Here is a 27,868-nt window from a genome sequence, read left to right as displayed (position 1 = left end):
CTCTGTCTCCTGCTCTGGTTCTAAGAAAGAGAACGTTTACAGTTTGAGCCTTTCCCCTTGAGAATGCATGTGACCAGTGGAAGATATGACTTTTTCTGGGTCAGTGTTTGTCTGCTCTGGGCTTCTGATAAGTCTCTTGTTTAGGGAAGAGCTTAGAAGAGCTGTCTTAATCTCAGAGTGTAGTCAGAAAGGATGGATGGAGTATATCATTCTCATAGCCTCGTTCCATAATGATTGATCCATAACGCCTGTCCTTCCAAACAGGACTCTTCCTCAGAAGCAAAAATTAACTCTTTGACAAGCTCATCTTTTCCTAAGACAGGAGAATGGTTATCTAATTAAATATTATCTTCTTCACTAGTTTACCTTATTGAATAAAGCCTTTGGCCAAAACTAGAAATCAAAACCTGTTTCTAGCTGGTTCTCATTGATTCATTTACACTTTCTCTGATTCCTTTTATGTTTTAAACCAAATCAAAAACTCAATATCTAACTCTAAACAGAATGATATTATTTCTAGGTGAAGTAATCATAGCAAAATTCAGTGGAAAATGCTTTCACACAAGGTGACTCCTGGTTTTCTCTCCCTGAATCTCTCCTGAATGTGATTGCAAAAAGAATATGAAGAAATTCCAATGTTAGGAGTAATTCCAATCAGGCCTGAGATTAGGTTCTACTGAAGAATACCAGGGTCTGGAAAATTGAACTTTGATTTCTTTTGTTCCACAGTTCACACAGATAGTTCTATCAGGCCCTGTTAAGGAGGTGGACTGGTAGCCTATGGAACCATCTGGATGGTGTATAAATGCAAAGGGGTCCATTTGCTACCTGCTGGAGTCCTCATTTCTTGTGTGTGGGATCGCCATACTGTACAGTCCTGTGCAGACATGGGGGTCACATTTCCATGCAGGAGTCTGCTGTACTGCTTCCTTTTATGTGCCATCTCTGAGTTTCCCTCTTTGCCAGTAAAGGCATTCTATGTCTGTTTGCTTCCTGTCTTCCCCATGAGAACACAAGTCCATGACTCTCCTAGAAATGTATATACTGTCTAGAACAGAGTCTGCACAGTAAGTACCTACAGAGTGACAACATTTCTCCATTTGTTCATATTAGCATATTCCCACTGACCCACTGTTCCCTTGTGTCAACCACACATGGGACAACAGTCAAGGTGCCACTCACTGGTGGGGAAAGGGTTAAATGAACTACCTGATGATGGCAACAGGGGGCTCTGGTGCTGCAAGATCTGGGACTTGGGCAGGTTATGGAGGTAGGTCAGCAAGGATTCTGTTACCAGAGTCAAGAAGACTATGGGTTTAAACTCTAAATTTCCCCAGAAAGTTAAAGTGAAGTCACTCAGACGTGTCCGACTTTTTGTGACCCCATGGACTGTAGCCTACCAGGTTCCTCCTTCCATGGGATTCTCCAGGCAAGAGTACTGGAGTGGGTTGCCATTTCCTTCTCCAGGGGATCTTCCTGACCCAGGGATTGAACCCGGGTTTCCCGCATTCCAGGCAGACGCTTTAACCTCTGAGCCACCAGGGAAGCCACCAGACTAAGGTTCAAATTCTGGGTGGGTCCCAATCTCCATATTAGAGACACTGACCCCAAAGTAAGAAGAGTTGAATGTTGAGGAACAGAAATAAAGGCAAAGTACAGTAGAGCTTTATCTCCTCAACTCTTTGTTGTTGTTGTTCAGTCGCTCAGTTGTGTCCAATTTTGCGACCCCATGGACTGCAGCAAGCCAGGCTTCCCTGTCCTTCACCATTTCCTCAACTCTTTCAGTTCAGTTCAGTCACTCAGTCGTGTCCGACTCTTTGTGACCCCATGGACTGCAGCACGCCAGGCCTCCCTGTCCATCACCAACTCCCAGAGTTTACTCAAACTCATGTCCATTGAATCGGTGATGCCATCCAACCATCTCATCCTCTACCGTCCCCTTCTCCTCCCACCTTCGGTGTTTCTCAGCATCAGGGTCTTTTCAAATGAGTCAGTTCTTCCCATCAAGTGGCCAAAGTATTGGAGTTTCAGCTTCAACATCAGTCCTTCCAATGAATATTCAGGACTGATTTCCTTTGGGATGGATTGGTTGGATATCCTTGCAGTCCAAGGGACTCTCAAGAGTCTTCTCCGACACCACAGTTCAAAAGCATCAATTCTTTGGTGCTCAGCCTTCTTCACAGTCCAACTCTCACATCCATACATGACTACTGGAAAAACCATACCTTTGACTAGATGGACCTTTGTTGGCAAAGTAATGTCTCTGCTTTTGAATATGCTGTCTAGGTTGGTCATAACTTTCCTTCCAAGGAGCAAGCATCTTTTTTTTTAATTTAAATTTATTTATTTTAATTAGAGGCTAATTACTTTACAATATTGTATTGGTTGATGTATACATAAACATGAATCCACCACAGGTGTACAAGTGTTCCCAATCCTGAACCCCCCTCCCACATCTTTCCCCATACCATCCCTCTGGGTCATCCTAATTTCATGGCTGCAGTCACCATCTGCAGTGATTTTGGAGCCCCCCAAAATGAAGTCTGTCACTGTTTCCATTGTTTCCCCATATATTTGCAATGAAGTGATGGGAGCAGATGCCCTGATCTTAGTTTTCTGAATGCTGAGTATTAAACCAACTTTTTCACTCTCCTCTTTCACTTTCATTGAGGCTCTTTAGTTCTTCTTCACTTTCTGCCATAAGGGTGGTGTCATCTGCATATCTGAGGTTATTGATATTTCTCCTGGCAATCTTGATTCCAGCTTATGCTTCTTCCAGCCCAGCGTTTCTCATGATGTACCCTGCATATAAGTTAAATAAGCAGGATGACAATGTGCAGCCTTGACGTACTCCTTTCCCGATTTGGAAACCAGTCTGTTCCATGTCCATGTCCTCAACTCTTTTGGGCAATGTGATACTTCTGAGTTAATTGGAATCAAGCTCCTTTGATCTCTGTGGGGCTGAGGAATGGTTTCATTGCTAAATAGCTGAATTGTAGACAAATAATTGGATTTTAAAGTTTTTTAAGAGAAAAAATTTAAATCACCTCAATATCCTTTTCATTGCCTCTGGAAACCAAGTGCTTGATTCCTAACCCTAATCCTAAGAGAGAAAACTGGAAGAAGAGAGCGTGCAACCTCCAAAGAATTAATGTCAGGCATATAAGCAGTCATACTTGCTCATGGCAGGGGGGATATCCTCGTATTTATTCCATTGAACTAGGACTTCCCAGGTGGCAGTCAACCCGCCTGTCAATGCAAAAGAAGAGATGCGTGTTCCATCCCTGGGGTGGGAAGATCCCCTGGAGGAGGACACAATAACCCACTCCAGTATTCTTGCCTGGAGAATCCCATGGACCGAGGAGCCTGGTGGGCTACAGTCCATGGGTCTGCAAAGAGTTGGCCACAACTGAAGTGACTTAGCAAACAAGGAGAATACCCTTGTATTTATTCCATTGAACAGGATTTTTTGGTGTCAGCTGCCCTATCAATCTGCTTCACTCTACAGGAATGCAGTGACAGCTACCCCCTTTCTTTCCTCCAAAGTGTGGGGTCTTTGGGCCAGTGAGATATACCTCCTGGCTGAGAGCCCAACCCCTATCAATTTGGCTTGGATTTATTAAACTCCTTTACTAGAAAATTATGTATCACACAGACATTGAGCCCATATATAGTGAGTCCTATCCTATATTTCTAACCTCCTCTGTGTTTGCACCTCTCTCTGTCCAGAATTTTCATGTTTCTCTGAATTTCCAAATCACCTGTGATAAAGTGCCCACTTCTCTTCCCCAGCTGCTCCCTTGTATTATTTATAATAGGCCCAGGAGAATGGGTTTGTTCAAATCACATAGTGATTATGTCAGAGAAGAGAGAGATTTGGCAGTGCTGTTTGGGAGTGGAAACGTTAAAAAAATAAAAAGTGCTGGGCAAGAGTGGCTGCAGAAGGTGGGAAGTCCCCTGGTTTGATGACAGGCCTGGGCCACTGTTAAATACATGACCCAAGATCTTCAGGGACTGATGATTTTCATGTGAAAGAATTGTTTAAGAATAAACAAGTTAAAATTGTTATTGTCCCTTACTTTTCACTAGGACTAAGAAAAAAATTAAGTGAATTATCTTTTGAGAAGTATGACAAAGAAGACACTTGGGGGTAATGAAAACTTTCTGCTTGATCTCGTTCAATCAATACAAGCTCCAGGGGTCTCTGTTCAATGAAAAATTTCAAAAGACCTCTAGCCTTCCCACAAGCTTTCTGAAACCCATAACATAAATTCTGTAGCCACTGATGGATTTGTTTTCTTCAGAACACTGGCATTCAGTGTGAATTCGACATTTAAAAAGACCTTGGGACAAATGCCTAGGACACAAGTGGAAAAAGTCCTTGTTTATGAAAGTATTAATGATGCCAGGAATAATTCAGAAATTGCCGGGACTAAAATTCTACCTTGAAGTTGGGGATGGCTGGTTCCATGTATTTGCTATTTTAGTTTGAAAATCTATATAATTCTTTGCTGCTCTGAAGCTATTGTAGTTCCATAATTGATGAAGAAGTTTCTAAGTTTATCAATGCATTTTGAAGTCTAACTGAGCTAAGAACATGTCTTGTTTGTAAGCCAGCAAGTCTGATATTCAGTTTTATAACCTGTATTAATTCATCCTTCAATATGTGTGCTTGCCACCAACCTAATTCCCTGAGCCAGTAACCTCTGAGTCCAACTTGGTTCTTCTCTCTCCATACATCTTGTTCCTTCTCCCTGAATGTCTCCTGAATCTGTTTTCTTCTCATCAGCCTAGTTCAAACTTTCTTGGACTACTGCAAAAGACTCTTAGTGTCCTTGCTGCTAATTTTGCTCCCCAGCTACCCTTAACCCAGGCTCCCTAAAGCAGTCTGTGTGCTCATTAACAGTGCAGACTGTAGATGTCAGTCCATGTCCTAAAACATGTTGTGGTTTAAAGTCTTATATCCTCAACATGGCTTTCAAGTATCTGTGTGATCCTACTCCTCCTTGCTTCCCCAACCTTGTTCTATTCAGTCTCTCCTTTCTAGCCAGGCTGGCTCTCCTTCAGCAACATGCCAAGTTCTTTCTTGCTTTTGGCCCTTGGCCAATGCACTTTTCTCTACTAGGGACACTTTCTCATCTTCCCTTCTCCTCTTTGGCTTGTTGTTGTTCAGTCACTAAGTCATGTCTGACTCTTTGTGACCCCATGGACTGCAGCACACCAGGCTTCCCTGTCCTTCTCTATCTCCCTGAGTTTGCTCAAACTCCTGTCCATTGAGTCAGTGATGCCATCCAACCATCTCATCCTCTGTCACCTCCTTTTCCTCTTGCCCTTTTCCAGCACCTCTTTGCCTATTAAACTATTCAACTTAAAAATTCAGCTTAGACTTGACTTCCTTCATTAAGTTCTTCACTTCTTCCATCACTCTAGCTACTTGGGATCACTTGCTTTAAGCCTTTACAAAATACTGCACCTTGTAGTACCATAAATCTAACATTTATGTAGTACCATGAATCTAATATAGATACATACCTATTGGGTTGTTGGCTGTGTGGGGGCATGGGTGGGGTCTGTCTCATTCACAGAACCTGAAACATATCAGATGCTCCATAAATACTTACTGCATGCATGAAGGATCATAGAAATGGTTGGTCACCATCTCTTAAATGTGTCTTTCCTATAGAAGAAGCCCAAGTCAACAAAGTAAGGCAGAGGCATTACCCAGTCAATATAGATCAGTTCATGGGGATATGAAAATAGTTTTGATCCATGTTAACTTGACTCCCAAAGTAAATTCCCCAGGTGCAATAAAATAAAGTACCATTAGTCTCTCTCTCCGGAGAAGGCAATGGCACCCCACTCCAGTACTCTTGCCTGGAAAATCCCATGGACGGAGGAACCTGGAAGGCTGCAGTCCATGGTGTCGCTGAGGGTTGGGCACATCTGAGCGACTTCACTTTCACTTTTCACTTTCATGCACTGGAGAAGGAAATGGCAACCCACTCCAGTGTTCTTGCCTGGATAATCCCAGGGACGGGGAAGCCTGATGGGCTGCTGTCTATGGGGTCGCACAGAGTCGGACACGACTGAAGCAACTTAGCAGTAGCAGTCTCTCTCTCTCTCTTTTTAAAAGAGTATTTTTCAAGGTCTGTATCTTTCTTCTCTATTTTCTTTCAAACAAAAACATAGAAAGATATTTTTGTGCTGTGGAAATGGGTTAGAGACATATAACTCATACTATTTTGGTACTTAATCTCCTAAAAGCCTATCTTTTAACACACTGAAATTTACAACCATCCCAAACCATAATCTATTTCAAAAATATTGTCAAATAAAAAGTTTTGTTTTAAAAGATGAAAAAGTTTGTTGGCCTAGAATGGTGATTCCAGCTATAGAAGTGCCCTTGGTGACGTGCCTAGGGCTGAATCTCAGCCTCTGTAGTCATGAAACTTTGCTACCATAAAAAGAACTAAGGGAGAAATAATGCTGTTTCTGTTATCATGGGGTTTGCTTCAGTGAGGGGGACACCATTTCATCAGATGAAATGCCATGGATCTTGGCATCTCAAGATTAGCACCAGTTCATCTTTCTGTTGTGATTTTTGGCATTTTCAAGCAGTTGTTGTTTTGCTTTGGTAGAAACGTTAGCCTCATTCTTGCCATGAGCAGCATCTCCTTGGGTTTTACACAAAGGATTCAATGCAGCTATAGCTTTCTGAATGACAGATGGAGACTTCAGATGGTTGTGTGAAAACGGCTCTCATCATGTTCCTGGAAGATTTCAGTGTTTACATTTATTACCAGCAGGTACATTCAGCATCATTAGCATGCCTGAATATCTCAATAATGAATTTAATTTACCATTTTGAGTTGAGAATGATTTAGGGGAGACGTTTTCTTTAGTATATTTATGATTGTACCATTTGATTTTAGGAAATATTTTATATCTACATATCTGCTCCTCTTGGAAGTGTACGTGTGTGTGCCCAGTTACCCAGTTGTGTCTGACTCTGTGACCCCATGGGCTGTAACCCACCAGGCTCCTCTGTCCATGGAATTTTCCAGGCGAGAATGCTGGAGTGGATTGCCATTTCCCTCTCCAGGGGATCTTCCTTGACCCAGGGATCCAACCCGTGTCTCTATTGTCTCCTACATTGGCAGGCAGATTCTTTACCACTGCACCACCTGGGAAACCCCTTTATACTAGATTCGCTGAATCAACATTTAATAAATCATCATAGTTCTCAAAACAACTTTAGTGTAAACTGCATTCATCCTCTGTGCATTTTCCCTTTACGTATACAGTAAACTTAGGGTTATTTAGACCATTGTTCAGTTCGTTGTTCAGATTCTGGAGCATTGAGATTCCCTTGTCTCTCCTTTTCTTTTCTTTTTCTCTGCCTTTTGGCCTGTTTGCATCTCCACAGAAGGAGGCATAGAAACAGAGTCTATCATACAGTCACTAGATGCTTATCGTGTGTATATGCTCAATGCTTGCTGTCTCTGCTTCATGGAAGCTTGCTGTCCTCCTGCAGAGGTGGTATCCATGATAAATTGTGATCCATTCAAATGGCTTATTATCAAGGTGTGATTTGGTTCAGACTACGTGAGAGGTGTAAGGTGATGAGACCTAGAAGGGAAGGGCGAGGCTGAGAAGAGGCAGCATCTGAGTTGTAAAGGCTTCAGAGGATGAAGAAATTGAACAGAAATGATACAGAGGAGTAGAGCATTGTAGACCTTCAAGGGACCCAGTTTTTAGCTGAGAATTTGTGGTGGGCAAACAAGGGAAATGACTTTGGGGCCAGAGTGGGCTGGATTACAAGGGCTTTGATTGCTGATTAGGACTTGACTTTAGAGAGACGTGTAAGAGGATTTGGGGCTTTGTGTGGTAGGCTATGGGAAGACATTGATGATTTTAACCCAGTCCCTAAAACTGAAAAGAATTAGCATGATTCCTTGTAAGGAGCTTTGGCTAAAGCCTTGACAGAGCAAAAACTGAATGAAAGTTTGAAATTAAGTTTGGGGAGATTTGTCAGTTAACTTCAAAAGTTTTAATCCTTCTAGTTTTCAGAGATGACTGAGAATTAGCTTAATGTCATTTCTCCCCCTTCTTTATCTTGCCTCTTTATATGTTCACTGATGGGAGATTTGCATTTGAAAAGTTTTATTATAGATTCTGGTAGGGAAATTGTACATTGTTGATTAATGTATCTTTTATAATCCTTGCTGTTATTGTAACACTGCTAATTTTATTAACACTTTCTCAAAGGAAAAATGAAAGTGAAATAAATGCCCATGCAACCCCTTCAATTATCTTGTCTGCCCTTGCTTTACTCACTTTGCTGAAATTCTAATGGAGAAAAAGGGGGCTGCTCACTAATTTTCTTTTCATGTGACATTCCAGCACTCCTCCAGTCCATTGCTATAATGAAAATTGGCAGCTCTTGAGAAAAGCAGTAACCATTCAGAAGACAGCACCTGCTCTGTGGACCATGAACAGAAGAGGAAGCTCTCCAGCCCAAATATGATGCCATTTTTCAAATTTTGAGAGGTAGCCCTGTTAGCCCTGTTCAAAGATTAGTCACTCTCAGAGCAGGAGATAGTCAGGCCATCTCATCCCAAATGTCTTGTCATCCATGATCTCACTCCCATGATCAAAAGTTTGAAGTTTAAGGGCCATAATACCTCAAGAGCATTATCCTTTCTCTTTGGACTTTTATCAAATTAGGGCACAAGATGCTTCAACAGCGTCAACATCAAAGACTATTAGATGCTTACCTGTTTTTCTTTTTTCATGGAACATTTATTTTCTATTCATTCATTCATTCATTTATGCTCTACAGCATGTAGGATCTTAGTTCCCCAACCGCAGATGGAACCCATGACCCCTACAGTGAAGGTTTGGCACCCTAACCACTGGACTGACAGGGAAGTCCCTGGAACATTCATTTACCAGTAGTTAAACCAAGATCAGATTGCTTCTGTATGAAGAATGACTAAGCTAGGATTTTATTGTGACAGGAATCGTGTTTTGACAAATGTACCAATTTAATGTTGAGCTTTGAAGGGGTTATCTTGGGTCTTTGTTTATTGCAATGGCGAGGCCATTGATCAGCATTTGCTAACAGCCCTTCTTTGGGAGTTTCTCTGAGACAGTAAAGACACACAGAATACTTTGTGCTTAAACCTCAAATAGTAGCAGTGTCTGCCACAGGTTTTCACCAATTTTGCTCTGACTGGCTTTTGGCTATCCCCTAAATACTCTCCACTCTCAGAGCATGAGGCTATATCATCACAAAGATAGTCCAAAGAGTGTGCTTGAGGCTGCAATGGAAGTTTCTAGAGTGGGTCCCCAAGTGATTTTTATTAACAGATACATCAGCGGAAAAGCATCAAGATGACTAATGTGACCTGGAGAAAAAGCAACTAAGTGTACACATTCTTTTGCATTCGTTACAGATAAGTGACCTAGTAATTAACAGCTTGGGATGTGGAGCTAGACAAACTGGGTTTAAATTCTAATGCTGCTACCTGGCAATGAGAGTCTTAGATTCCTCAGGGTAAAGGGAGGTTGGGATAGGTGTTTTTTAGGTTTACATTTATCCTGAAATGCAGTTAAACTAAATTGAATGTATGTATGTATGTTTGTGTCAGCTTCCCTGGTGGCTCATTGGTAAAGAATCCGTCTGCCAATGCAGGAGACACAGGGTCAATCCCTGGGTCAAGAAGATCCCCCAAGAGAAGGAGATGGCAACCTACTCCAGTATCCTTGCCTGGGAAACCCCATGGACGAGGAGCCTGGCAGGCTGTAGTTTATGGTGTTGCAAAGAGTCAGACATGACTGAGTGAGCATGCACTGTTACCAGTGTGAAACTGTCATTGTGATGATCCCTCCTGTTCTCTATGGCCTAAACTTCCTGGATGCCTTCATTGGTTGCTCTCCTCTGCTTTTCTCCTTTTCCTCTGATGCCTTTCTTATCCCTCTGTAAGTCTTTGTTCTCCTCCCTGTCATCATTTCTCTCTCTTTATTCCATGGTTGCCTCTTGCGAATCTTTTCTGTCTCATGAATGAAGAGTGGGTCTGCTTCCGTGGCACACAGAGGGAGTGAGGATGAGCAGGTCTGTGGAATCTCCTCGGGCGTCACCACTTGAGTGCTAAACTGGACACTTAGTCAGTCCCCTTGGTAAGGAGGGCCGAGTCTGAGGCCTCTCCTGCCTGCGTTGCCACCTCCTGCACTGCTCCTGTGATGGGAAGAAGGTGCACATCCTCCTTTTGCCAGTGTCAGCTCCTCTCTCCTTAAGCATTTACTTTTCCCATCAGTGTAAGAAAAACAAACCAGCTCCAATGAAATTAGTTTCCTGTCCTATCTTTGGAGTTAATTTAACTTCGGGACTGTAATTCAGAGCCAGGGTGTCAGGACCTACCACAGGGAAAACTTAGGATTTTTCAAGGAAGGGGAAGTTTGAGAAGTATATTCACTATTATAATGGGAAAAAAAAAAAAAGAAAATCACTCAGTCTGATTCTTTGTGACCCCATGGACTATCCAGTCCATGGAATTCTTCAGGCCAGAGTACTGGAGTGAGTAGCCCTTCCCTTCTCCAGTGGATCTTCCCGACCCAGGAATCAAACTGGAGTCTCCTGGATTTCAGGCAGATTCTTTACCAGTTGAGCTATCAGGGAAGCCCATATTATGATGGGAAGTTGAAGCCAAAAAAAAAAAAAAAACCCACCAAACACTGTTACTTTCTTAAATAAAACTGCAGGAAATAAGCTAGACTTACCAGCCTTGCTTTGTGCTGATATGATAGGCTTTGTCTTTGGAATGATAGAAACTATCAAGAGGAGGCTTTAGTGTTCACTTATTAGGGTTTATCTTTGGAATGAAGGGAAAGGCTACCCACTACAGTATTCTGGCCTAGAGAATTCCATGGGCTATGTCCCTGGTATCACAAATAGATGGACAGAACTGAACAATTTTCACTTTCTTTCTTTCTTGAAATGATAGAAATTATCAAGAGGAGGCTTTGGTGTTCAGTTATTTATTTATTTATTTTTGAGGAGGAAGCTGCATGAGAATATTATATTCACCAAATAGGGAATATGCTTTAAAAAAAAAAAAGTACAAAAACTGTTGTGAAACATTGGTTATAGAGTTAGCAAAAATGACCATCACATCCCAAGCAAGAGAGCCTGACTGGAAAGCTCCTAGGAGACCCATTCCTATGTTTAATGAGAAGCTAATCTAAAAGAAACTGTCTGAGACTGACGGACCCCTTGTATTTATTTGGGGGATTTTAATTTGATGTTAACCTGCTCATCACAGAAAATTCACAGGAGGTCTCAACCATAAAGAGCACCACTTTATACTTCAGTAAGTAGAATTAATGATCCCTGCATGAACTGGAGATAGGAAATTGATGATAACCTCCTTTGGGTTTTTCCATTTACCCCAATGTCATTGGCTATTTCATCATACTTCAAGAAAAATGAAACACTACTAGTTGTACTCGAAGCTATAAAAATCTCTAGTTTCATCAAAGCAAATTTCCCAGATATTGATACTTTCTATATTTAGCTTTGCTATTATATCCTACTTACCCAATAACATATAATTATTTGACTATTATTCATTAAAGGGCAGACAAGTATTTGGTATAAGTGTGTGCTGTATGCGTGCTCAGTCGTGTCTGACTCTTTGTGACCCCATGAACTATAGCCTGTCAGGCTCTCTGTGGGATTTTCCAGTCTAGAATACTGGAGTGGGTTGCCATTTCCTCCTCCAGGGGATCTTCCTGATTCAGGGATCAATACTGCATCTCCTGCATTGGTAGGTGGGTTCTTTACCACTGAGCCACCTGGGAAGCCCTGGTATAAGTGTAAACTCCAGGACATTAGGTTTTGATTGTAGCTCTTCTGATAGACATCTTGAGCTTCCCTTTATACAAGATATCTTGGGTTATGAGGAATAAATGGGGAGAAAGCATCATAGAATGAAACCATATTGGATTCAAATAGATATGGCTATGAATCTTGGCTCTGACATTTGATAGTAGACTTGGGAGATATATCTAACTTGCTTTGAGCTTCAGTTTCCTCATCTATTGCATAAGGCTAATAGGACTCTCTCAGCAGGGATTTTGTGAGTTTTGAAGACATACTTGGAAAGCACCAGCAAAATACCTGATATGTAGGACATTACAGAAGCTCAGTTTTATCACTTAAGTATGTTGACTGAATTCTTTAGCTAATATTGAAGTTTAACTTGTTGAATAATATGCATAATATGAAAAGTGAAAAACTTTCATTTTTGCTCAGTCATGTCTGACTCTTTATAACCCCATGGACTAAAGAGTCCCATGGAACTCTCCAGGCCAGAATACTGGAGTGGGTAGCCTTTCCCTTCTCCAGGGGATCATTCCAATCCAGGGATCAAACCCAGGTCTCCACATTGCAGATGGGTTCTTTACCAGCTGAGCCAGAATGGAAGCCCAAGAATACTGGAGTGGGTAGTCTATCCCTTTTCCAGGGAATCTTCCTGACCCAGGAATCGAACTGGGGTCTCCTACATTGTAGGTGGATTCTTTACCAACTGAGCTACCAGGGAAACCCTTGTGCATAATATATTCATTGTTAAATACACATGCTTACATTGATCCCAAAGCATTATCTCATGTGTCCTGAAACTCTTGTCTATTGATGTACATAGTGATAACTACTTATTGATAAAAGTGTGTGCATATACCCCGCTTTCACAAAAATTAGAACCACACATTCAGATACTTATGTACAACTACACAGTAATCCACTCCTTTTGGGAGAAGACTGAATCTGTTTTCAGACATGGTGTACCAGGAGATGCAAGGTGGGACAGAGAGGCCAACAGCACTTTCCACTCAGCCCATTGGTGATGATGCTGTGATACCCAAGCAAGGGCAGCTGAGAGGTGCCTCAGGAACAGAGTTTGGCCCTGTACTGTTGTCTTCAGCAGATACAGATGCAGTCTGACTGAGCTCCAGTCCTTTGGAGCCTCTGACTCTGCAAAAACCTCTGCTTTTTCAACTGCAAAGTGGTTAGCAGGATATGAAAGGCAGGCTGACCTGATGCCAGGCAGAGCTGGTTTTTGTGAACTTGGATTTGTAACTGGTACCCCCACCTACACCAAGTTCGGCTCCATGCTGTGAACATCTCCTGAATAGTGAGTAAGCTTATTAAGAGTAGGGCCCATGTCTTCTGGCTCTGTTCTCTGTCTGGGAACTCTCTGCACTCAGGATAAACTTGATCAGGAAGGGGGAGAGGAGATGTGGCCCTGTAAGTTGGTCAGTCATTGATTGCCAACTGACTCTTGCTGTCCGGTGCTGACGCTAACAGATTAGCTGCCTGGGCTTCTCTTGCTAAGAACCACATGACCTTTTTCTGGCCCTTTCAATGTCAGGCAAGGGAAGAGAGACCAGAAAGATGTTAATCAATTATGATTGTCTTTGTTAATGGCAAAAGGGATAAGATTTTGCAGGGTGACTGATAAATCTATTATCAAAGATCATGTGTATAAATTTTTTTCAATGAAAAACATCTTTACTGTGTTTTGCTGATTATGTAAATAATGCAGATTTTTAAAAAAATGTTCACACAAAGCCAAGAAATAAAAGGATAAAAGTAGAAATCAGCTGGCATGCCATCATTCTGAGTTGGATCCTGTTAACATTTGGTGATCTAGTGTTTGACGAAACTTTTTATGCATATAGATGCAGAAATAGCTGATTTCATACAGATACTATCATAATACTATTTATTAAATTTGAGAGCATAACTTTTTCTGTCATTGTATTAAAATGGTAAATATACTGCATCTTGCTTTTCTCAGTATCATGTTAATAAGATTGAATCTAGATGTTTTTTGATCCTCAGTACTACTGACATTTTTTGTTGTGGAGGGGCTCTCCTGTGTGTTGTAGGATGTTTAACAGCATTGCTATCCACTACCTACCAGGTCACAGCAGTGCCTAGCTCTATCTACACCCCTCCCTACCCCCAGATGTCCCTGAAGAAAAAAATTGTCCCTGGTTGAGAGCCACTGATCTGGATTCTCTTCAGTAGCTGGATAATATTTCATAGTATGGATGTGCCACTTTTTATGAAATCATTCCTTTCATGGTGCTCATTGATTTATTCTCAGTACCTTTTTTGCCTATTAAATTTATGATTTAGATGGTGCTGCCTTTGGTCCATGGTTATCATTCAGAAAACTGAAAGGCTTGCTGAGGCAAACCCATGCCTCTGCCTTTGCAGACAGCACTGGATGATCTCATTCACTTTATTCCTGAGTGAGCCCAGAGAACACCTGCAAATGAGCAAAGCTGACGACTGGCTTGTGACACATTGGGAAGCCATGTCCCATCTGTCCTGGGCAAGTGGTCTTCAGTCCCAGATGATGGCAGTCAGGTGGGAATAAAGGCTCAGTTTCTCCAAATATGGGCTTCCCAGATGGCTCAGTGGTGGAGAATCTGCCTGCCAATGCAAGAGATGGAAGAGACTCAGGTTCAATCCCTAGGTTGAGTAAGAGACTTGGGTTTGATCCCTGGGTTGGTAAGATCTCCTGGAGGAGGAAATGGCAACCCACTTCAGTATTCTTGCCAGGATAATCCCATGGACAGAAAAGCCTGATGGGCAACAGTCCTTAGGGTTGCAAAGCATTGGACATGACTGAATGACTGAGCACTTACCCATCACCAAATATATAATTTTCAAGAGAAACTGGAAATCTGTATTTTATGTTTAAAAATGTTTCAACATTTTAAGATTGGAAACTAATTTTTTGAAATATACTATACAGGATAAGTAAAACTAGTCTCCTGCCCAAATCTGGCTCACTGGTGGCCAGTCTACAATATCAAAATAGGTGTCTACCACTGGTTGAAATCCCTGTCTTCTTGGGCTTTCAGTCCTTTGACTAGTCACTAGTGCTGAGGATCTTGTACAGCTTTTTGCCAGTGAGCATTGACCTTTGACCCACCTGGTGTGCAGTGACGCTTCCTCCTGCTAGGTTCCCATCCTATTTCAGAGAGACCTCAGACTCCCATTGCCTATATTGTCTCCCAGTTCCAAATGCTTATCTGAGCTACCCAGGTGCTTCAGGGCCACTGACTTATGTGTTCTCAGGAGAAGCAGGGTCAGTGCTGTTTGATGCCTTGGACTTCTTCTCTCTCCACGGTGCCTAGAGTGGCTCTGTGGGAGGGAGTGTTTACTGGGATTGGTGGCTTTCAGCAGCTTAGGAGCTGCATAGCTCTTTGGAATCTGTTGTTCATTTAGAGAGCATATGGCTAATTTATTTACCTGGGTTTCCTCCCAGATAAAATTTTAAAATCAGAAGGGATGTTGGCAATCTCTCAGTGTAATGCTTTCATTTCACACTTGGGGAAAAGCAAGGGAGAAGGGAAGTGACTTAGCAGAGGTTCCATGTCTATGTCAAAATCCATATAGTCAAAGCTATGGTTTTTCCAGTAGCCATGTATGGATGTGAGAATTGGATCATAAAGAAGGCTGAGCACCAAAGAATTGATGCTTTCAAACTGTGCTGTTAGAGAAGACTCTTGAGAGTCCCTTGGACAGCAAGGAGATCAAACCAGTCAATTCTAAAGGAAATCAACTTCACTGGAAGGACTAATGCTAAGACTCCAAGACTTTGGCCACTTGATGCAAAGAGGTGACTCATTGAATAAGACCCTGATGCTAGGAAAGATTGAAGGCAGGAGGAGAAGAGGGCAACAGAGGATGAGATGGTTGGGTGGTATCACTGACTCAATGCACATGAGTTTGAGCAAACTCCAGGAGATGGTGAATAATAGGAAAGCATAGCATGCTGCAGTCCAGGGGTTTGCAAACAGTCGAACATGACTAAGCAACTAAACAACCACAGCTATGCCAAGCTTCAGCAGCCCTCCTGGCCTCCCTTTCCAGGGTATCTTGACCACAGCCTCTATTGGGTCACTTTCAAAGAAATCCTCTTTATTTTTCTACCTTTCATGTGATTTGTCTGGTTGCTCACATATCTATGATACATCTCTGGGAGGCAACTCTTAGGTGTGGGTGTTAATTTGAGTTTTTGCCAAACCAATTAACCCCCTCCTACCTTAAGTCTTTTAAAACAACAGCCTTGTTCTTCTATTTAGGCCTTTTTAAAAATTAATTTTTGTTGGAATGTAGTTGATTACAGTGTTGTCTTAGTTTCTGCTATACAGCAAAGTGAATCAATTATACATATATATGTATATGTATAATTGAAGAACAATATGTATAATAGAAGAACAAGGCTGTTGTTGAATTGTGGTGTTGGAGAAGACTCTTGAGAATCCCTTGGACTGCAAGGAGATCCAACCAGTCCATTCTAAAGGAGATCAGTCCTGGGTGTTCTTTGGAAGGAATGATGCTGAAGCTGAAACTCTAGTACTTGGCCACTTCATGCTAACAGTTGACTCATTGGAAAAGACTCTGATGTTGGGAGGGATTGGGGGCAGGAGGAGAAGAGGGCAACAGAGGATGAGATGGCTGGATGGCATCACCGACTCAATGGACGTGAGTCTGAGTGAACTCCGGGAGTTGGTGATGGACAGGGAGGCCTGGTGTGCTGCCATTCATGGGGTCGCAGAGTCGGACATGACTGAGCGACTGAACCGAACTGAACCGAAATCTTTTTTACAGTCTTTTCTCATATAGGTCATTACAGAATATTAAGTGGAGTTCCCTATGCTACACAGTAGGTGCTTATTAGTTATATATTTTATGTATAGTTGTGTGTACATGTCAATCTCAATCTCTCAATTTATTTCTTCCCCTTTCCCCCTTCATAACCATGTTTGATTTCTATATCTGTGACTCTATTTCTGTTTTGTAAATAGATTCATTTGTACCATATTTTTTGATTCCACATATAAGTGATATCATTTGATATTTGTCTTTCTCTATCTGACTTACTTCACTCAGTATGACAATCTCTAGGGCCATAGGGTCCATCCATGCCACTGCAAATAGCTTTATTTCATTCTTTTTCGTGGCTAAGTCATATTCCACTGTGTACGTGTACCACATCCTCTTTATCCATTCCTCCATCAGTAGACATGCATTGTTTTAAAGAGGAGGATTTTGGCTTGGGTAAAGATTAGAGAAAAATTTTGGGTGTTTTACTACCCTAAAGATTAGATTATATCAAATACTAGATGCTGTTTCAGTAAATTAGATATTGAGCTGGTGATGATTTTGAAGACACAGCAATATGTGATAACTAGCAATATGTGATAACTAGGATTGAGTTGACAGACAGCTTGCCCCTTTGGTTGGAAATGTGCTGAACTCTGGTCCCTATGGATTTGACTTGCTGGTTTTCTGAACACAGAGCTGCAAACAACACTTAGCTGCTTAAGAAACAGGCATATTAAGCAGCCTTGGAGGAATGCCATGTTGTAGAATAAGCTTTTATTCCAGTGCCCACTCTTCTGCAAGGATGCTGTCAGCACAGTCTGAGAAATGCTTTAGAGACTGCCCACCAGCTTGACACCCACGTTGGCCAAATCAGAACCCTTAGGAATCTGACTGTTTGGCAGTGGTTGCAACAGTAGAAGTGATGGCATCAGAAGACACACACTATTCCAAGGAGTAGAAAATGTCCTCGACTGAGGGTCTAGAGACCTGGATTCCCCTAATCCCTTAGCTTCTCTGAGCCTTAGTAGAATTCTCTAGAGCATAGGGACTAAAGTAAATTGCCTTTTCCATCACTTGGAGATGCTATTGAAGCCAATGTGCATGCATGCGCACACGTGTACACCCACACAGGTGTGTGTTTCTTACAGATGAAATTAGGTCCCTCCAAAGTTCACATGTTAAAGTACTAACTCCCAGTTCCCTCAGAATGTGACCTTATTTTCACAAAGAGTTGTTGCAGATACTATTATTTAGTTGAAACAAGATTATACTAGAGTAACATAGACCCTCTAATTCAATATGACTGGTGTCCTTTAAAGGGGACACTTGGACACAGCCATGCACACAGGGAAACGTTGATGTGCAGATTGAAGTGGAGAGAGGCCTGAGTTCGATCCTTTCTTAGCTCCCTGAAAGGGAGCATGGTCCTGCTAACACCTTGATCTTGAACTTCTAGGCTTTAGAACTATGAGACAAGCTTCTGTTTACTACTCAGTTTGCAGTACTTTGTTATGACAGTCCTAGAAAACTAATGCAATATGTATATATAAATATATAAACACACACACACAAAATGACTTGAGATGTTTAAGGTTCATCAGCAACCTCTAGTACATCTTGTTATTATTTAGTTGCTAAGTCGTGTTGAACAATTTGCGACCCCATAGCCCACCAGCCTCCTCTGTCCATGGGCTTTCCCAGGCAAGAATATACTGGAGTTGGGTTGCCATTTTCTTGTACAGGGGATCTTCCTAACCCAGGGACTGAACCCATGTCTTCTGCATTGCAGGCAGATTCTTTACCACTGAACTACCAGGGAAGCCGCTAGTATGTCTTGGGCCAGTATAAACCTGGTAATGGCAGTGTTGAGTTAACTTATTCATAATAGTAGGCTGGGCTGATCTTGGGGCATAGGTAGATGGATAGACAGAACAGATAGACAGTAAGATCCCTGTGGGCAAGGACTATATTAGTTGTACTTGGCACCTTATGCTTAGTGCCCAGCACAAGAATTCAGCCCCTAGTTTTGATGCTGTTTGCAGAATGGACTAAATATGATCAGAGAGTATTACTCAGCCATTAAAAAGAATACATTTGAATCAGTTCTAATGAGGTGGATGAAACTGGAGCCTATTATACAGAGTGAAGTAAGCCAGAAGGAAAAACATAAATACAGTATACTAACGCATATATATGGAATTTAGAAAGATGGTAACAATAACCCAGTGTACGAGACAGCAAAAGAGACACTGATGTATAGAACAGTCTTATGGACTCTGTGGGAGAGGGAGAGGGTGGGAAGATTTGGGAGAATGGCATTGAAACATGTAAAATATCATGTAAGAAACGAGTTGCCAGTCCAGGTTCGATGCACGATACTGGATGCTTGGGGCTAGTGCACTGGGACGACCCAGAGGGATGGTATGGGGAGGGAGGAGGGAGGAGGGTTCAGGATGGGGAACACATGTATACCTGTGGCGGATTCATTTTGATATTTGGCAAAACTAATACAATTATGTAAAGTTTAAAAATAAAATAAAAAAAAATAAACCCATAATAAATATGATCAGAGAAATTATTGTAAAAACATTTTCTTTTCCTTTTTTTTAACTGAGAGAAAATTTGCTTCACAAAACTTCATCTGTTTAAAGAGTAAAATCTAGTATTTCTTTTTTACTATACTCACTAAATATGTATGTGTGTTATATATGTGTGTGTGTGTGTGTGTGTGTGTATTCTCACCAACACTTGTTATTTTCTGGGTTTCTTAAATAGTCATTCTAATGGTTGTGTCTGTGGTTTTGATTTGTATTTTCTGAACAGTTAGTGAGACGAGTATCTTTTCATGTGCCTGTTGGCCATGTGCATATCTTTGGAGAAATGTCTGTTCAAATTGTTCTCTATTTTTTAAATGTTATTTTTGCTGTTGGGTTTAGGAATCCTTTATACATTCCGGTTATGGAAACTTTATTAAATTTGTAATTTGTGAGTATTTTCTATGATGGATACTCCATTTCTTCTAAGGGATTTCTTCCCACAGTAGTAGATATAATGGTCATCAGACTCAGGAAGGCCGAGAGGAACTGCTCCACGTTCAAGTGAGGAGATACCCCTCATCCAAGGTAGGAGCAGCGGCTGCACTTTGCTGGAGCAACCGTGAAGAGAAACCCCACGTCCAATGTAAGAGAAAGCCAAGAGAGGCAGTAGGTGTTGCAAGAGCACATCAGAGGGCAGACACACTGAAACCATAATCACAGAAAACTAGTCAAATGATCACATGGACCACAGCCTTGTCTAACTCAATGAAACTAAGCCATGCCGTGGGGGGCCACCCAAGACGGATGGGTAATGGTGGAGAGATCTGACAGAATGTGGTCCACTGGAGAAGGGAATGGCAAACCACTTCAGTATTTTTGCCTTGAGTACCCCATGAACAGTATGAAAAGGCAAAATGATAGGATACTGAAAGAGGAACTCCCCAGGTCGGTAGGTGCTCAATATGCTACTGGAGATCAGTGGAGAAATAACTCCAGAAAGAATGAAGGGATGGAGCCAAAGCAAAAACAATACCCAGTTGTGGATGTGACTGGTGATAGAAGCAAGGTCCGATGCTGTAAACAGTAATATTGCATAGGAACATGGAATGTTAGGTCCATGAATCAAGGCAAATTGGAAGTGGTCAAACAAGAGATGGCAAGAGTGAACGTCAACATTCTAGGAATCAGCGAACTAAAATGGACTGGAATAGGTGAATTAAACTCCATTGACCATTATATCTACTACTGTGGGCAGGAATCCCTTAGAAGAAATGGAGTAGCCATCATGGTCAACAAAAGAGTCCAAAATTCAGTACTTGGATGTAACCTCAAAAACAACAGAATGATCTCTGTTCATTTCCAAGGCAAACCATTCAATATCACGATAATCCAAGTCTATGCACTGACCAGTAATGCTGAAGAAGCTGAAGTTGAACGGTTCTATGAAGACCTACAAGACCTTTTAGAACTAACACCCAAAAAAGATGTCCTTTTCATTATAGGTGACAGGAATGCAAAAGTAGGAAGTCAAGAAACACCTGGGGTAACAGGCAAATTTGGCCTTGGAATACGGAATGAAGCAGGGCAAAGACTAATAGAGTTCTGCCAAGAGAACGCACTGGTCATAGCAAATACCCTCTTCCAATAACACAAGAGAAGACTCTACACATGGACATCACCAGATGGTCAACACCAAAATCAGATTGATTATATTCTTTGCAGCCAAAGATGGAGAAGCTCTATACAGTAGGCAAAAACAAGACCGGGAGCTGACTGTGGTTCAGATCATGAATTCCTTATTGCTAAATTCAGACTTAAATTGAAGAAAGTAGGGAAAACCATTAGACCATTCAGGTATGACCTAAACCAAATCCCTTATGATTATACAGTGGAAGTGAGAAATAGATTTCAGGGACTAGACCTGATAGACAGAGTGCCTAATGAACTATGGACGGGTGTTCATGACATTGTACAGGAGATAGGAATCAAGACTATCCCTGAGAAAAAGAAATGCAAAAAAGCACAATGGCTGTCTGAGGAGGCCTTATAAATAGCTGTGAAAAGAAGGGAAGTGAAAAGCAAAGGAGAAAAGGAAAGATATAAGCATCTGAATGTAGAGTTCTAAAGAATAGCAAGAAAAGATAAGAAAGCCTTCCTCAGCGATCAATGCAAAGAAATAGAGGAAAGCAACAGACTGGGAAAGACTAGAGATCTCTTCAGGAAAATTAGAGATACCAAGGGAACATTTCATACAAAGATGGGCTCAATAAAGGACAGAAATCATAGGGACCTAACAGAAGCAGAAGATATTAAGAAGAGGTGGCAAAAATACACAGAAGAACTGTACAAAAAAGATCTTCATGACCAAGATAATCACGATGGTGTAATCACTCACCTAGAGCCAGACATCCTGGAATGTAAAGTCGAGTGGGCCTTAGAAAGCATTACTACAAACAAAGCTAGTGGAGGTGATGGAATTCCGGTTGAGCTATTTCAAATCCTGAAAGATGATGCTGTGAAAGTGCTGCACTCAATATGCCAGCAAATTTAGAAAACTCAGCAGTGGCCACAGGACTGGAAAAGGTCAGTTTTCATTCCAATCCCAAAGAAAGGCAATGCCAAAAAATTCTCAAACTACCGCACAATTGCACTCATCTCACATACTAGTAAAATAATGTTCAAAATTCTCCACACCAGGCTTCAGCAGTACGTGAACCATGAAATTCCAGATGTTCAAGCTGGTTTTCGAAAAGGCAGAGGAACCAGAGACCAAATTGCCAACATCCGCTGGATCATGGAAAAAGCAAAAGAGTTCCAGAAAAACATCTATTTCTGCTTTATTGACTATGCCAAAGCCTTTGACTGTGTGGATCACAATAAACTGTGGAAAATTCTGAAAGAGATGGGAATACCAGACCACCTGACCTGCCTCTTGAGAAACCTATATGCAGGTAAGGAAGCAACAGTTAGAACTGGACATGGAACAGACTGGTTCCAAATAGGAAAAGGAGTTCGTCAAGGCTGTATATTGTCACCCTGCTTATTTAACTACTCTGCAGAGTACATGATGAGAAACCTTGGGCTGGAAGAAGCACAAGCTGGAATCAAGATTGCCGGGAGAAATATCCACAACCTCAGATATGTAGATGACACCACCCTTATGGCAGAAAGTGAAGAAGAACTAAAAAAAGCCTCTTGATGAAAGTGAAAGAGGGGAGTGAAAAAGTTGGCTTAAAGCTCAACATTCAGAAAACGAAGATCATGGCATCTGGTCCCATCACTTCATGGCAAATAGATGGGGAAACAATGGAAACAGTGTCAGACTTTATTTTTCTGGGCTCCAAAATCACTGCAGATGGTGATTGCAGTCATGAAATTAAAAGAGGCTTACTCCTTGGAAGGAAAGTTATGACCAACCTAGAAAGCATATTCAAAAGCAGAGCTATTACTTTGCCAACCAAGGTCTGTCTAGTCAAGGCTATGATTTTTCCAGTGGTCATGTATGAATGTGAGAGTTGGGCTGTGAAGAAAGCTGAATGCTGAAGAATTGATTCTTTTTAACTGTGGTGTTGTAAAAGATTCTTGAGAGTCCCTTGGACTGCAAGGAGATCCAACCAGTCCATCCTAAACGAAATCAGTCCTGGGTGTTCATTGGAAGGACTGATGCTGAAGCTGAAACTCCAATACTTTGGCCACCTCATGTGAAGAGTTGACTCATTGGAAAAGACCCTGATGCTGGGAGGGATTGGGGCCAGGAGGAAAAGGGGATGACAGAGGATGAGATGGCTGGATGGCATCACCAACTCGATGGACATGAGTCTGAGTGAACTCCGGGAGTTGGTGATGGACAGGGAGGCCTGGTGTGCTGTGATTCATGGAGTCACAAAGAGTCAGACACTAGTGAGTGACTGCACTGCACTGAACTGAACTGAAAGGTTCTAAGAAGTCAGAATCTCAGAATCTAGCCTGACTTATGAAATCAGAAGTAGCATTTTAACAAGGTACTTCGGTTCTTCTGTGGACATTAAAGTTTGAGCAGCCTTGCCCTAGAGCCACACTGTCCAGTGTGGTAACTACTAGCCACATCTGATTACTTGAAGTGTGGCTAGTCCAAATTGAGAAGGTCTGGAGGTTGTACAATGCACTCCCAATTTTGAACACTTAGTATATGTATTACTCTGTTTAGGCTGCTATAACAAATTACCATAGACTGAGAGGCTTAAACAACAAGCACTTATTTTTCAGTTCTGGAGGTTGTGAAGCCCAAGGTTGGGGTAATGGCAGATCTGGTGTTTGATAAAAACCTGCTTCCTGCCTTGTGGACAGCGTCCTCCTTGCTGTATCTTCACATGACTGGTAGAAGCAGCTCTGATCTCTTTTCCTCTTCTTTTAAAGACACTAATCCCATTTTGGGGGCTCCATCCTCATGACACCATGCAAGCTTAATCACCTCTCAAAAGCCCTGACCCTTAATACCATCCCACTGGAAGTTAGCATTTCAACATATGAATTTGGGAGGAGACAATCAGGCAGTCCATAACAGTATGGGGAAAAAGTGTAAAATGTTTCCTAAATAACTTTTTGCACTGACTACATGTCAATATGAAAATATATTGGGTTAAAGAAAATAAATTATTAAAGTTAATTCCAACTCTTTATTTTTACTTTGTTTTTTAAAAATTATTTGTTTTAATTGGAGGCTAACTACTTTTCAATATTGTGGTGGTTTTTGCCATACATCGACAGAATCGGCCATGGGTGTACATGTGTCCATGCGTCCCTCCATCTTGAACCCTGCTTCCATCTCCCTCCCTACCCCATCCCTGTGGGTTGTCCCAGAGCACCAGCACTGAGTACCCTGCTTCATGCGTCAAACTTGCACTAGCCATCTATTTTACTTTGTTTTTTTAACATTGCCTCTAGAAAATTTAAAACTTCTGTTGTGGCACACATTATACTGGACAGCACTGCCCTGAATCATGAAATCCCTAAAACTCTGATAGTTCTGTATGTCCCTTGGGCCTGTCTTTTTCTAAACTTCAAGTTGACCCAGGCATTTCTGAAAATACAACCAGTTGCCCAAAGCCACACTGGGGGTAATAGCTAAAATCACTTCCCTCTATTTCCTTACTACTGCTCTTGTGCCCCACCTCTGTGGACTCAAAAGACATTAGTAAACTAAAATAAATAATTAGTTCTCTGCCAGGGAAAGCTCAAGGATATTCTATGTCCAGAATAGGGAAGGATTCCAGAAGTGAGAAATTTCTTCCGTACTTCTTCCATCCATTGTTATCCAGTAGGATTCCCAGCAACAGTGTGTCAGGCTGAGCATTTCCAGGGCCTCGGTGATCTCGCAGGGACTCATCTCTGTGACAAAGAAAGAGTCACTAAATACCTCCCATTTCTAATAAACAGCCTAAGAGTGGGTGCACCATGGCTCAGCACATTAACCATATTTTCCATCTAAGAGACAGAGAACAACCTGTCTCGTTTGATGATGAAGCTATAAAGTTTTAGTGAATGGGGAGTAAATCAAGGCTTGCACTTGCCTTGTAAAAATGCACTGCCTCGTGCTGCATCTCACCTTTCACTCGCATGAGTGTATTTTTATTTCTCTGCATAAATAAAACATGATTCAAAGCCACCCTCTTGTCTTAACTCCTGGTGCTGGGCTCAACAACCCCAAAATTAAAGTTGGCATTGTGTTTCTGATGAGGCCTGAACATTAGTATAAAACATCTAAGATACTTGAAAGGTGAAAACGGCTTTAAGTTGAGGGGGGATGAAAAAGAGGACTCAGCCTCCAGTCCCTTTGAGAGGACACGCATGGTGCCGGCTCCAGGCCTGGGCACAAAATAAGATCACAAAGCAGTTGCTTCACCTTTATTCCCATGAGTTAGAGGCCAGAACACCTGACGATTAAGAATAGATAAGCAACCAAGAAGTCAAACTGACTCAGACAACCAGCTTTTAAAATTGATTCACAAGATCAGTGGCAAGTGCTTAACTGTGTTCTACAGTCATGTGAATATGGTGAATATTTGGAGCCATTAGATTTTGTGGGTTGATATCAGTCAGCAAATTTCTTCTTTTTTCACCCCGAGTGTTTCAGACAGAAGCTACTTTGTTGACTATTGTAACTCTGGTCTGTCCCTCTTTTTCCTGGACTCTAATTTTGGAGCTGGTCTATAGAGAAAAGCAAGAATCAACTGTCTTGTAGAGACCAGGAGGGTCCTGTGGTGAGATGTGGGGGTGATGTCTGAGCTGACCAGTCCCATGGGACTGGGGCTGGGGCTGGGGTTAGTGCCCAGAAGCAGAGGACAGATAATGGTGGAAAGTTGCCAAGTTTGAGCTGCAGAAACATGTTCAAGGTGAAAATTAAAGTCTGCAGCACTTGAATCAAATACTGGGAGTGGAAGTGGTGCTTACAGATGCTTGGCAGCTGGAGCAAGAAAGGTGAAGGGTCGCCAGTCCAGGTTTGATGCACGATACTGGATGCTTGGGGCTGGTGCACTGGGACGACCCAGAGGGAGGGTATGGGGAGGGAGGAGGGAGGAGGGTTCACGATGGGGAACACAGGTATACCTGTGGCGGATTCATTTCAATATTTGGCAAAACTAATACAATATTGTAAAGTTTAAAAATAAAATAAAATTAAAAAAAAAAAAGAAAGGTGAAGGGAACTGGTCAGGGTGAAGATCAGACCAAGCAGGTTCACGCTTCTGTTTGGGTCCATGAACCACTGGTAAATCTTTTCCTGGATAGCTGCATTTGACCAAGAATATTATCTGTTTTACCTGATTCTTATCATTTCTCTTTATATATTTTTGTTTTACTTTAATGGTAACTTTTAGAGGCCATATACTCTTATGTATTTGTAAATTCTGTGTGAAATTTCTGCTCATTGGCATTATGTTTATGTCACAATTTTATATAAATTTTATATAAAACACAATTTTATATAAAACTTCAACATTTAGAATAACAGGCAATAAATAACACTGTATTCCAAAGAGAGCAATGGACATGGCCCCCTGACCCTAAAAAGACAACACAGAAAGATGACAGAAACCATGGTGCTTCCTTATCCCGTGCAAGAAGCAGCCTGGACAGTGGGAAGGATATGAGTTGTGGGTTGTAGACTTTGGGGAGGCATTTATTCTCTACTCTTTGAAGGAGCTTTTCTCCCAAATCAAATGAGCGTGCTGTTTGTTGAGATTATGGAGTGCCTACAAGAAGAGGAGACTAGCACTCCCATCCCCATCTAGTTGGGTTCACGTGGAGAATCCATGGGTCTACTCTTGGCCACTTTCGGGGAAGAGTGTGATAGAGTGAGAAAGGTCTCTGCCGCCTGGTATGTATCCTGGAGGGCATATGAGAGCAGAACCATGTCTCCCTACTGCCTGGAGAGTCCTTAAGTCCAGATGTTGTCTGGAGCAGTGATAATAGCAAGAGGATGAAAGAGGGCAATATTGGGGTGGCCTGCATGCCACATTGGACTCTAAGGATGAGTGAGTTTTCTCTGCTTATTGCACAAAGTACTGGATTAGACCTTCTTACAGTTCCCTGCCAGACTATGGGAGCAGGATAAGATACTACAGGTGTACCACCTGGGATGGGAGTGGAGGAAAATGTTAAAGAGGTCAGCCAGAGAGTGCATCATCTTGTGAGGGAACTAGGAAAAGGTCCCCAAAGAAATCACTCTTGCAATCCATAGCAGAGCCAGCACTGAAATAGCTCTGCCCCCGGGGGGCACTGGTAGTCTGCCCATAGGGAATCAGAACAATGGCATGGTTATATATAAAGTCCTTATTACCTTTCTTCTAGTCACCATGCCCAGTAAGAGTCAGAAAAGGAGAGAAGAGATGGAGGAAGAGAAAAAGTCTGATCTTTACCCAAGGCTTGGGACTGAGCAAAGAGCAGGTTGGAAGCTTTAAATTGCATGTGAGATTCAAATTTGAATTTATACTGAACTGTACTTACTTTTTTAAAATTTATAAGAGGAGTCAATTCCAGAGTGGCACTAGTTCTTTTGTAAATAAAGGTGCCTAGAAAGTTTTTGGCTCAAACTCAACTGTCATCAAGGGGTGATTTGGCAGAGAAGGGAGAAGGCAGTGGTTGGGGAGAAAAATTAAACTTTTTCATGCTTAGAGTTTACTCAGACTTTCTAGAATATTCAAAAAACCTGTTAAGGTAGTTCTTCCACTGATTTCATGGCATGGGACAATAGAAAATGATAATTCCATTTGTAAGGCAAACTGAGGCAAAGACATGCCTACTTGTGCCTAGAGGTCGCTATTGGCCACTGGTTGAGCATTTTCAGCCCCACCCTCCTAACCCAGGCCCTTCCTTAAGGGCTGATGACCATGTCCACGAACTGGGACACTTTATTTTACACTTAGAAGTGTAAGCTCAGAGTGACCAGGAAAATGCCTTGTCCTCCTTTAAATTAATAGCAGAAGGGATAATTTTTATCTCTTTAGCCTACTTAGAACTGCCTATGGAAACCCCAAGGTTAAATGCTCATCTGCATATTAGTGTAGAAGCAGCAGAGAATAATGGAACAAATATTGGCTTAGGAGACAAAGTTCCAACATTGTCAATGGCCAGCTATTTATCTTGGGCGGGACACTAATCT

At 41.8% G+C, this 27,868-nt stretch overlaps 1 long non-coding RNA gene across 1 annotated transcript in view; it reads left to right on the top strand.

Annotated features, from left to right (window-relative positions):
• LOC133260557 (uncharacterized) overlaps nt 1-16,213 on the top strand; it is a 59,733-nt gene extending 43,520 nt beyond the window's left edge. The window contains exon 3 of the long non-coding RNA XR_009740859.1: nt 8,404-16,213. This is a non-coding gene — a long non-coding RNA (uncharacterized LOC133260557). The remainder of the gene's footprint in view (nt 1-8,403) is intronic.
• Nucleotides 16,214-27,868: the final 11,655 nt, after the last annotated feature.

This window comes from Bos javanicus, chromosome 2, assembly GCF_032452875.1.
Source record: "Bos javanicus breed banteng chromosome 2, ARS-OSU_banteng_1.0, whole genome shotgun sequence".
Taxonomy (NCBI): domain Eukaryota; kingdom Metazoa; phylum Chordata; class Mammalia; order Artiodactyla; family Bovidae; genus Bos; species Bos javanicus.
This window is presented reverse-complemented; position numbering and strand designations above follow the sequence as displayed.